The 10,304-nt window shown below is 41.5% G+C and overlaps 1 pseudogene; it reads left to right on the top strand.

Moving 5' to 3' along the window:
• The first annotated feature begins 1,378 nt into the window (after window positions 1–1,378).
• On the top strand, window positions 1,379–3,698 carry LOC102247482 (annotated as a pseudogene).
• Window positions 3,699–10,304: the final 6,606 nt, after the last annotated feature.

Here is a 10,304-nt window from a genome sequence, read left to right on the forward strand (position 1 = left end):
AAGCCAGAGGCTACTTCCCTCCAGCCATTATGTCCATGTAAGAATGTGGGCCCAGTGTTGCCAGGTTTGTTTGTTTTTAATTTTCAGATAAATTAAAAATTCTGATTTTTACATAAAAATATTATGCTTTTACATTTTTGTTTAGAGCAACAATGGAGTAGTTGTAGCAGACCAAGCCTTGTGGCAAGGAAAAAAAACTGTAACTGGATTAAAAAAAAATTTTAATACCTGTTTGAAGTCATCATAGAACAACACAGTCGGCAAGAACTGAAAGGCTATGATCCAAGAGAAAAGAAAAACACTGAGGTGAGTCCACCATTCTACACAGTTTTTCCCTCAAGGCATTTGCCAATTACTGTAGTAAGTGGTACTAAACAAGAGATCAAGTCGGATTTTAAGGCTAAGAGCTTTCAGCAGTCTCATGGGGCTGGGAGGAGGGGAATGGAGTTGAAGGTTATCAAGGCATCTTGGAATCTAGGGGACTACGTTTCAGAGAAAAGAGAATTTGAAAACTGTGAGTATAACTTTCTGTGCTGCTTTTTACCCTGAGGGAATTGTTTATTCCTCGTACTCTCAACATGAGAGGCTGAGAAGCTAAGGAGAAAGGATTCGCTATGGAGCTGGAAAGCTAAGCAGAGCTTTTGCCAACCTCCAAGTGTGAGGGAGGTGGAAATTGGCATTTAAGGCCTGGCAAGGGGGGTGGGCTCAGGTGAACAAGCTTTGTGTTCAGTGAGTGTTTTGGGAAAGGTCCTGCTTTAGGATTACTTCAAACTAGAACTAGAACAGTTCTCACTAAGCCTGAAATTAACTTTAATGTTCCCATTTTCTGATTGAATCAAGGTGATCAATTCTTATTGTAATTCCTTATAAGTAAAAAATTAATTCTCTCTGCCAGAAATTAGTATTATTCAGAATTGCTATACTTTTCCTACACATCATCCAGCATTCAATAAAAATGGTTGGAGTCAGTCTTATCTCTGTCTTAAGTTATGCTTTTCTCTAGCAACCTAAATTAGCCTTCAGATAGGCCAGCAAGCCTTGTTTTCTTCAAATTTCTGAGATATGGCAATATTGATAGTCTCCTTTACTCAGTTTTTTCTTTAAGAAATAAGTAAACAATCACCATGAATAACAGTGGAAAGACTCAAATTACAAAAACGAAGCATCTAGAAGACTGAGATAGCCCACATATGATCTAGATATAACGCAAATACTTTGAAGTAACTGTGATTATTAGCATGCTCAAGAAATTGGAAACACTTGCAGGCAGGTGTGGAGGTATCACCCTAGTATGACTAGGGTTATACTGCTGGAGCAGTTCTTGGATCTGGAGCAACATCTCAATGAGCTCAATAGGGATTCTGCCTTTTTTTTAACCATGAAGGAGACAGACCAGGAGGCTGTTGCTATAGTGGTACAAAGGGTTGCTAGGATGTGTCAGCACCTAAAACATCTACAAAAAGTAGAGCAGAGTCACAAGAGAGAGGCCAGATTGAAGGCCGCTGTCCACTTGTATGGGGTGTACATGGGCCTGAGCAAGCCCCACAATGCACTGAATGATGTCAAAGACGTCCACTGACATCAACAAAGTCTGGAGTCAGAGCATTAATACCATTGAGAGCCTCAAGCATGTGAAGGATGCCTTGTGTTGTACAGCTCAGCCATCTTGTAAAACTGTGGAGACTCTCAAGAATATGTCAGTGCCCAGATTGGGAGGAGATCCAGGAGCTTATTAAACAAGGGGCTCTCCTGCAGGTTCACCAGAAGTTAGTGGACCTGGAGTGCTCCAGAGATGGGCTAACATATAAGCAGAACTGCATGGGAAGTGGGAACATGCACAACTTGACCCTCATCCATGGCTCTCCAGAAGCATAAGGGACTCTCAGATGAGCTGGCCAAGCAGCTGTGGGTAGTGCTGCAGAAGTTACTGGTCACCATCCCCCATGACTCCACTTTGCTCGTCTAGACAGTGGTCGGCAAACTCATTAGTCAACAGAGCCACATATCAACAGTACAACGATTGAAATTTCTTTTGAGAGCCAAATTTTTTAAACTTAAACTATATAGGTAGGTACATTTTTATTAACTTAATTAGGGTACTCCTAAGGCTTAGGAAGAGCCAAACTGAAGGGGCCAAAGAGCCGCATATGGCTCGCGAGCTGCAGTTTGCCGACCACGGGTCTAGGATCATCGAAAGGGGGTGGGGAGGATTGACAGGAGTATACCTGACCAAAAAGAGCAAACTAGCTTTGTTCCTTCCAGTAGGTCCAAGAATTGGAAGGAGAAAATGTTCGCCATTTTGGACAGAATCTTGACTAGAATTGAGGACACACAGGCAGACACCATGGAGTCTGACAAGATGTGGTTTGTCTGCCACCTGGAAATCATAAGTAAGAACATCCTGGATGATCTCATCTTTGCCAAAAACCTGATGGTTAAGTGTTTTTCTCCCTATTATGAAGTTTTCAGAAACTACCTGAACATGTACCACAAAGCCCTGAGTACACAGATACAGGAGCTCGAGTTGGAAGACCTCAAAGCAAATGAGATTATGAGCCTGTTTTTGTGGGTCTTAAATACCTATTCAAGCACAGAAAGGGAAGGAAATGTGGAGCTGGGTCTGGAAGTGGACATGAATGCCCTGGAGATTTTGCTTTCTCCAAACATGGTCTCTGAGCTGCTCCACATGTATATGTCAACTCTCACTTCAAACATCATTGCCTGGCTGTGGAAAGCACTAGAAACAGACAGGAAAGACCAGGTAGAAGAAACTGAGCCTGGAGCTGACCAAAGTGAGTACCACCACTCAACAGTCATCATTCTCCAGATGTTTGAACAGATTCTTCAAGTTGCAGCTCAAATATGTGAAGATTTGAAAACAAGGGTACTAGTTTGTGTCTTCAGCTAAAAAATACAAAGATGAAGTTCAGTTGTATAAAGAAGAACACCTGAGAAACTGGCAGGATATAAAAGTAATCATCAGCAACTACCAGAATCCAGTCAGTTTAAAAAGGAAGTAATTAAAAATGAAATGCAAGAAGGTGTATCTCTGAGCAACCACACATGGATGGTATTTGAGACACCATTGCAAAGGAGGGCTGCAGCAGCCTGCTGGAGGAGCTCTTGGATCTGAAGCAACATCTCAATGAGCAAAAGCCAAAGAAGTGGCTGTTAGGCTCAAATGCTATAGACATTATCTGTGTCACCATGGAAGAATATTTCAATGATTTTGCCAAAATCAAAATACCATACAAAAAGAGGATGATGGTGAGTGGTGGTGGAGTACCCGCGGGTTCTCATGCAGAAGCACATCTCATTCTATGTTCTCAAGGAACAGAAGGACGATGCTGAGAGAGGGTCAGGAAGGCTGAGCACCTCCTCCCTGTTCCAGAAGCTAGCTTCTGGATTTGGCAAAGATACAGACTGGTATGGTGACAAAATCATCACCATTTCAGAAGTTATTAAACTAAGGACCCTTTTGTGCCCTACTTGGAAGACTTGACTCTGGTCAGCAAATCCCCAGACATTAGGGATGACCATGTTAGCATGCTGCTGGCCATGCCAGGCAACGCCAGCTGGAACACAAAGCAAACCATCATTGAGCCTGGACCAGGGTCCGAAGCAGGCAAATCCAAATGATGTGCCCATCTCCAAGGAAATCAGTTCTCAATCTGAACATGGCAAAGATTCTCAAGTAGCCTATCAGTTATTAGCTTTGTGTACATTTTTCTGCGCTTATCTCCACCTTCGGAAATATATCAAAGCAAAAGTGACTCTCAAGGGTTTACATTGTATGTTTCAGTTCCCAGAGTCTGTCTCTTGAAGGGCCAAGCATGTTGTTTGTGAGGTACCCGAGCACACGGATCCTTGACTGACAATTGCTCTACTGGCTGTGATTCAGGCTTTCTCATTCTTATTGTCCACATCCTTTGTGAGGCAGGATGCTAATGTCAAATGCCTCATGGTTGATTGGTAATCATGGTGGTTAAAAGGTGTGTGGAAGGGACAGAGGCTCTGTCTTCATTCATGTTTTGCTCCTCACTAATTTCTGCATGGTGTAAAGGCTTCTGAAACCCAGATGCGTAATAAAAGAGTCTAAACTCTTGCAGAGAAATGAAAATTAGAGAAAGAAAAATTGGGTGACAAGATGTATACATTTACTGAATTTGGTTATTAGTTTTAATTGTTTTTCAGGCCTGGCAACCTGCTGTGTCTCTGGCCATAGTATATGGATTTTTGTTTGTTTGTTTCTCTGTTTTCAGGTATAATCCATAGAGAAATCCTCCACTTTTTGTGTAGCCAGCAATGACTCAAAACACATTTCCTTTGCAGGATGTATTTTTCTTTTAATGAAAGGGCCCTCCTAGAACACCTGTCAACTATAATGGCAGAAACAAAAGTTCTAGCTTATTTTGGCTAGAAAGCAAATGAGATGTTTTCATGACTAACTTTGATAAACTCTGGCCAAAAGCAATGCTACACAGGGGTCAGGTGGAAGTATGACATAGAGATGGTGGAGGTGGATGCCAATGAACTCAATTATTCTTGAACTTCAAAACCATCTGGCATTTTGAGGAGTGACAGGTTGGGGGAATTAGGAAGGAAAAAGAGCTCTTGGCATGCACACTGGCATTCTTATGGAGGGCTTCTTTGGCAGAGATAGTGGCATGGTGGCTTAACAAATCAGATTAGATCCTGTTGTTGTGTAGAAGGAGCACATACAGTCTATCCCATAACATTGTTTATTTGCTTTTAGAGACCTATATGTATATAACTCTCCCATTCTTGTATCCTTTCTTTTACCTTTCTTAAAAGGCGACTTAACATAATCTATTATAGAACCCAAGAAATTAGACTTCCTGTTCCTACTACAGACATCTCCTCAGGGACTTCCCAGGTTGTGGGGCTCTCCACAGTGACCTCAGTGGGACTGGGAATGGAGGATTAAACTAGAGCCATTGCAACCAGGAAAAGGCTAAACCCATGTGTCACCCTGTGTCTGCCTGCCTTCCATCACAGCAGGAACTGGGCCATTATTTTTGAACAGCAAAGGCCAATCACCTTAATAGTTCAACAGTTCTCCTGAGTGGTCAATTGATTTTACACATGGGTTTTACCTGTGTTTTCCGTGCTTGAATCTGCTCTAAGGAAAGAGCCTACAAACAAGCTGATTCAGTGTCAGGTGATGGGATATGAAATCCAGCTAGCACAGTGGTGCACAAAGTAATGATTAAAATCTGCTCCTACCTGACAAACGGGAATACAAATGCACAGATATTTGAGAGATGGCAATAGTTGCTTTGCGGTGCCTGAGAGTCACCTTTATTCTCATAAAATACAAAGCAGACAGCTACAGTCTCAGCTGACTGAGTTTCTGTTGTCCTGGCTCCTCAAATAGCCTTAAAATAAGTTTTACTTTGATAGTAAATCTAGAAAACACATACTCAATAAGCCCTGGGCTTTTGCTGAGGGGACCAGAGGCTTGATCAGAACAGGAGAAGTAACTCTGATCCTTATGGAGCCTTATAGTTAAGGGTTTGAAATAGAAGTCTCCTTCAGTGGAAGTCCACAAATTAACACACACTGAAATAGACTTGTCTCTCTACAAAATTATCAGTACTGAGTTGACTACTACTGGCATTTGAAATCATAGATCAAAGTAGCAGTGCTATCTAAAATACATGTAAATTGCAGACACCAAAAATCAAATCAGAAGCTGTCTGTGGGAGCAGAGCCCTTGATCAGCAACCCCTCTGTTTATTATCTTCCTTGCTGATTTCATTCAGGTTTATAACTTCAAATATCTTCTATATGTTGATGACTTTAAAATTGTTATCTTCAGCCCTTACATCTCCCCTGTGTTTACTAACCTCATCACCAATATTTTTTATAGTATGTGAAATTTCATATGGCCAAGACAGAATACTGGTTTTGGAAAGTTGTTTTGTTCTGGACTTTCACACCCAGGGCTCCATTTTGGTCTCTATCCATCAACCATTACTGATTACTATGACTAGAGCCAGTGGCAGGGCCCAACTCTTCCCAGGATCCAAACAACTTGGGGACAATGAGAAATGGGAGAATCCTGGGACAGGTGTAATGTCTCACTCATTCAATTAAATGTAGTTACCTCAGCTGACTGCAGTCACATTGGAGATAATCAATAAACATTTCAGAATGAATTAATAGATGAAGATGGGTGATTTATCCTTAGTCATTTACCTACTAGGTGAGTCTGGTCGCATTTTTCATTAGTTTGCCATACTTTACAGGTAAGAAACTCTTGGATTTGAGAAATGGTACACAGAGGAGTATGGCAGGACTGAATGAGACTAGAAAGCCAGGGGGATGGTGCTGAGGGTGAGGAGTTGTGAGTTCCAGAGAGCAGAGATTCAATTCTGAAGAGAAAATCCTTACTGGGTCAAGGCTGATTTTGCATAATTCTGTTGTTGCCAAGAAGAAGAGATATAATCATATTAGGTGTGTGCTATATTGCTCGGTGGCTCTGCTTACCTTACTTTTGAAATCAGACAAGTTTAAATGCTTTGTGTGGGCGAAATATTCAGAAGGCACCTGATCAATAAGGCAGGTGCTGCCAGAGCTGAGCAGGAATGTTTTTTGATGTTGACAATGACATACATTTTTGTGCAGAAAGGAGTAATCTATTTGGTCACAGCTAAGAAAAAGGTTTATGTCTGTTGCTTTGGAGAACAAAGTAGTGTCATCTGGGAGCGTGGCCTCCAGGCAGGCCAGATGAATGGTATCAGTGTGGTGGTGGGTCACTCAGGAGCAAGGGCAGCCCTTTATTGAGCTTCCCTGGCCTCTGAGTGGAAAAGTGGGTATTTGCACGCACAATCCCACAGGCCTGCTATCAGCATCAATTCCACCTGAACCTTTTTACAGATCAAGGCATCTCATCAATTTGTATCCAGCTTATGATTGCCATTGCCTCTCCCTGAAGTCCAGCGCAGTCTACAGCAAGGCCCGTGCTCATTCAGGGCTCTGCTGATTCCAGGTCAGGCTTGTCAGAAGCCTTCCTGACAATGCACCAGAGATGGCCAAGGAGACATTTTTCACCTGTTTCCCACCATAGAAATACCCAGTATAAAGAAAGAGGACAATAGCTCTGGTCTTGTGAGAGTCAACTATGAATATTTCTTCCAAATTCCAGTGATGTTACTAGCTTGAAATTGGCTATAGTGGGAATATTTGCACTATGGAAACCAGCAAAGTCTACAAATAATGTTTTTGTTTTTGTTTTCATTTTTAAGACCTTTTTGTTAAACATTTACCAGCACAATATGGGTGAGGTGCAGGGGGGCAGAAAGAAGGGATATGAAACTCAAAGACCTCAATTACCCTCTTCCCTGATGCTGCTTAGATGGCTCAGCTGAACCTCTTCTCTGTAGTTTGACAGCCACTGCAGGCCATAGCCAGCCACAGAGGTTTGTGTGTGCTTTTATTTTTAATTAGATTTATGTTTTAGAAAGGTAACACTGCCCACAATGTGTTGGATAGACTTAAAGGGTATAAAATAAGAGATAAAACCAGAGGCAAAGAAATCAGATGGTAATCTAATTGCCCTTGTCCAAATAAAAAATTATGAGGCCTGAACTCAGAGCTGTGGGAATGGAGAAAACAGTTATGATACATGTTAAAGAAATACAGATCACAGGAGTTACTGATTGATTGGGTGTCAGGGTAAAAAAAAAATACTAGGTGATAACATACAAGTTTCACCTAAACAGAAGGATTATCAGATTCAGGAGGAACTTTCACAACTTATGTTTAGAGCAAGCTGAGATGTTTGAGAGGCAGGTCAATGGGGCTGAAGGTCACAGGAGCAGAGTTGACTAAAATGCATTTTGAATGTCAGCAGATGGCAGTAAGTGACAGCAGGTGACAAGAAGGGATTAGTTAGGGGTGGTATAAAGTGAAAAGTGGACTGGGGAATAAACTGGCATGAAAAACAATATTTAAGGCACATGCAAACAAGTAAGAGTCCACAGAGGACAGGAGAAGGTTGGCCAGTTAAGTAGTGGAGAAGCAAGAGAGAAGCAAAGAGACAGAAGAGTTAAACAGAAGAGTTAGAGGATTGGATAGCCTTTAATGTGAAATATTAGGTCAAGATCAAGAAAGGGGAAATCAAACAAAGTATGCATTATGTTTAGCTGAGGGTTGTTAGGGCCTTTTGCTGGATCAGTTTCTGGGAGTTCAGGGAAAGAAGGATATTTGAAGAACAGTGAGTAGAAGATGGAAATAGCAGAAAACAAGTGAAGAAACATGAATTCAAAGCTTGGAAAGCAAGAAAAGGCACAAGGAGATGCAGGGTTAAGGGAGGACTCTATTTATAAAATGGACAACAGACTTGATCAAATTTTATTCTATGCAGAAGGAACCAATCAAGATTAAGTTGCCAATTTGGGAAAGAGAAAGAGAATCACAGATGCAATCAAGTCTTAGATGAGACAGGAGGGTCAGTCAAGAGCACAAGTGAAAGGAATGACCTTAAGAACAGAAATAATAGTTCTTTCTGCAAGATATGAAGGATGGAGGTGGGAAAAACTGCAAATATAAATAGATTTTTAGCAGCTAGAAATTGAGAGAGCTTAAACCTCATGTTCTCAGATTTCTTTCTTGAAGGTCCAAAAAGTTGAGGATAGCTAAACTATAAACTCTACTGTATCTTACATTTGATTGGATTACTCAGCATTTTCAGTGTATAGGAGCTGCACAATCAAAATAAAATAAAATGAACTGGGCTGCTTTAAGACCAAAGTGTTAACATAAAAATCAAGAAGTAGATTTCAAGAAAGAAGCTTGTGATGAAGTAATGGAGAAATGGATTTCAAAACTAACTAAACTTGTATAAGAAAATACAACTATCTTTCTCCTTCCAATAGATTCTAGTTAATTTCTCCCCCAGTTTTAAGGAAAGTATCCTTTGATCATCTCAGTGCCCAATATTTTCCATTTTTTTTCTGGAATGGATGTCATACACAAGGATTTCCAGTATCCCTCACCTAGCCTACTCTCTGGCTTCTTGGACTGTAACCTCCGTTTTCTGAAGACCAAGATCCAGTGCAGGTAACCAGTTAGTGTCAGATGCATCCCTGCATTATCATTTCTCTAGTTCTAAAATTGTGCTCCCAATTTCCAGTCCTCTGTACTGATAGACAGAGAGAAACCCTTCAGGCAGACAATGAAAGACAGCTCCTCCCCGCCCTGCTCTGAGGTGTCCCATAGCAAATGATAGTGGCAGGGAAATGTCTTAATACATGTTGTTTAGCATAATTGATGTTCAGATGCAGTGTTAGTAGAAACAAGCTCAGTTAATTGGTCTCTCAACCTACATTAGCTCTTGCACTGCAGACAATTAGGCAGGGGCCAGAGGGCCCTTTGCTTGGCCATTAGAGCCCCCCATGCCGGGACCAGGAAGGTGCTGGCAGTTAGGCAGTGGACCTGGTATGAATGACTGCAATGAACTGTGTGTGCAGCTGCACCACAGCCAGAGCCATCTGTCCATTTATGAATGTGAGACCTTAAACAACCGATCTTAAAGGTGACAAAAGGAAGCTAATGTTCAGGAGAGAGAAATCTGGGTTCTTCCAAGAGCTGAAACATTGGAGAAATGTTTGAAGATTTTAGATTTGAAGGATATACACCGAATACTAGCCCTACAGCAAAATTTCTAATGAACTAAGGGCCTGCTCTCTGAGATTTGGTGTTTTTGGAATGCCTGGGACATAGAAAGGAAGGATGTATTTCAAGGAGACACTGTAGGGCTGCTGCTCAAAGTGAGCTCCTCGGACCAGCAGCATCATCGCCATCTGGTATGGTGTTAGGAATGCAGATCTCAGGCCCACCTCTGAATCACTACATCAGAATTAGCATTTGGCCAAGATCCCCAGGTGTCCCACTTGCCCATTAAAGTCTGAGAAGCAGCCCTCCAGGCCAGGGTTAAGCAAACACTTTATGAGAACACAGTGTGTCCATTCATTTGCCTCTTGATTATTCTGCTTTCACATTATGATAGCAGGGTTGAGTAGTTGCAATGGAGATCTTGTGGTCTGTAATCCTAAATTATTACCCTCCAGCTCTTTGCAGAGAGTTGGCCAACTCCTGCTCTATACAGAAATCTCAGTAACCAACCCATGTGACTAACATTTGTTAGGCCTCAGAGGGCAGGTTAGTACCAGATATTTAATTTGCTGTTTAAATGTTGTCATGGATCTTGTGGAAAGATGGAGAAATATATGTTCCATAATAATGATCTCAATTCTAGGGTTAGGGATGTCTAAGTT

Source organism: Myotis brandtii, unplaced genomic scaffold, assembly GCF_000412655.1.
Source record: "Myotis brandtii unplaced genomic scaffold, ASM41265v1 scaffold103, whole genome shotgun sequence".
NCBI lineage: Eukaryota > Metazoa > Chordata > Mammalia > Chiroptera > Vespertilionidae > Myotis > Myotis brandtii.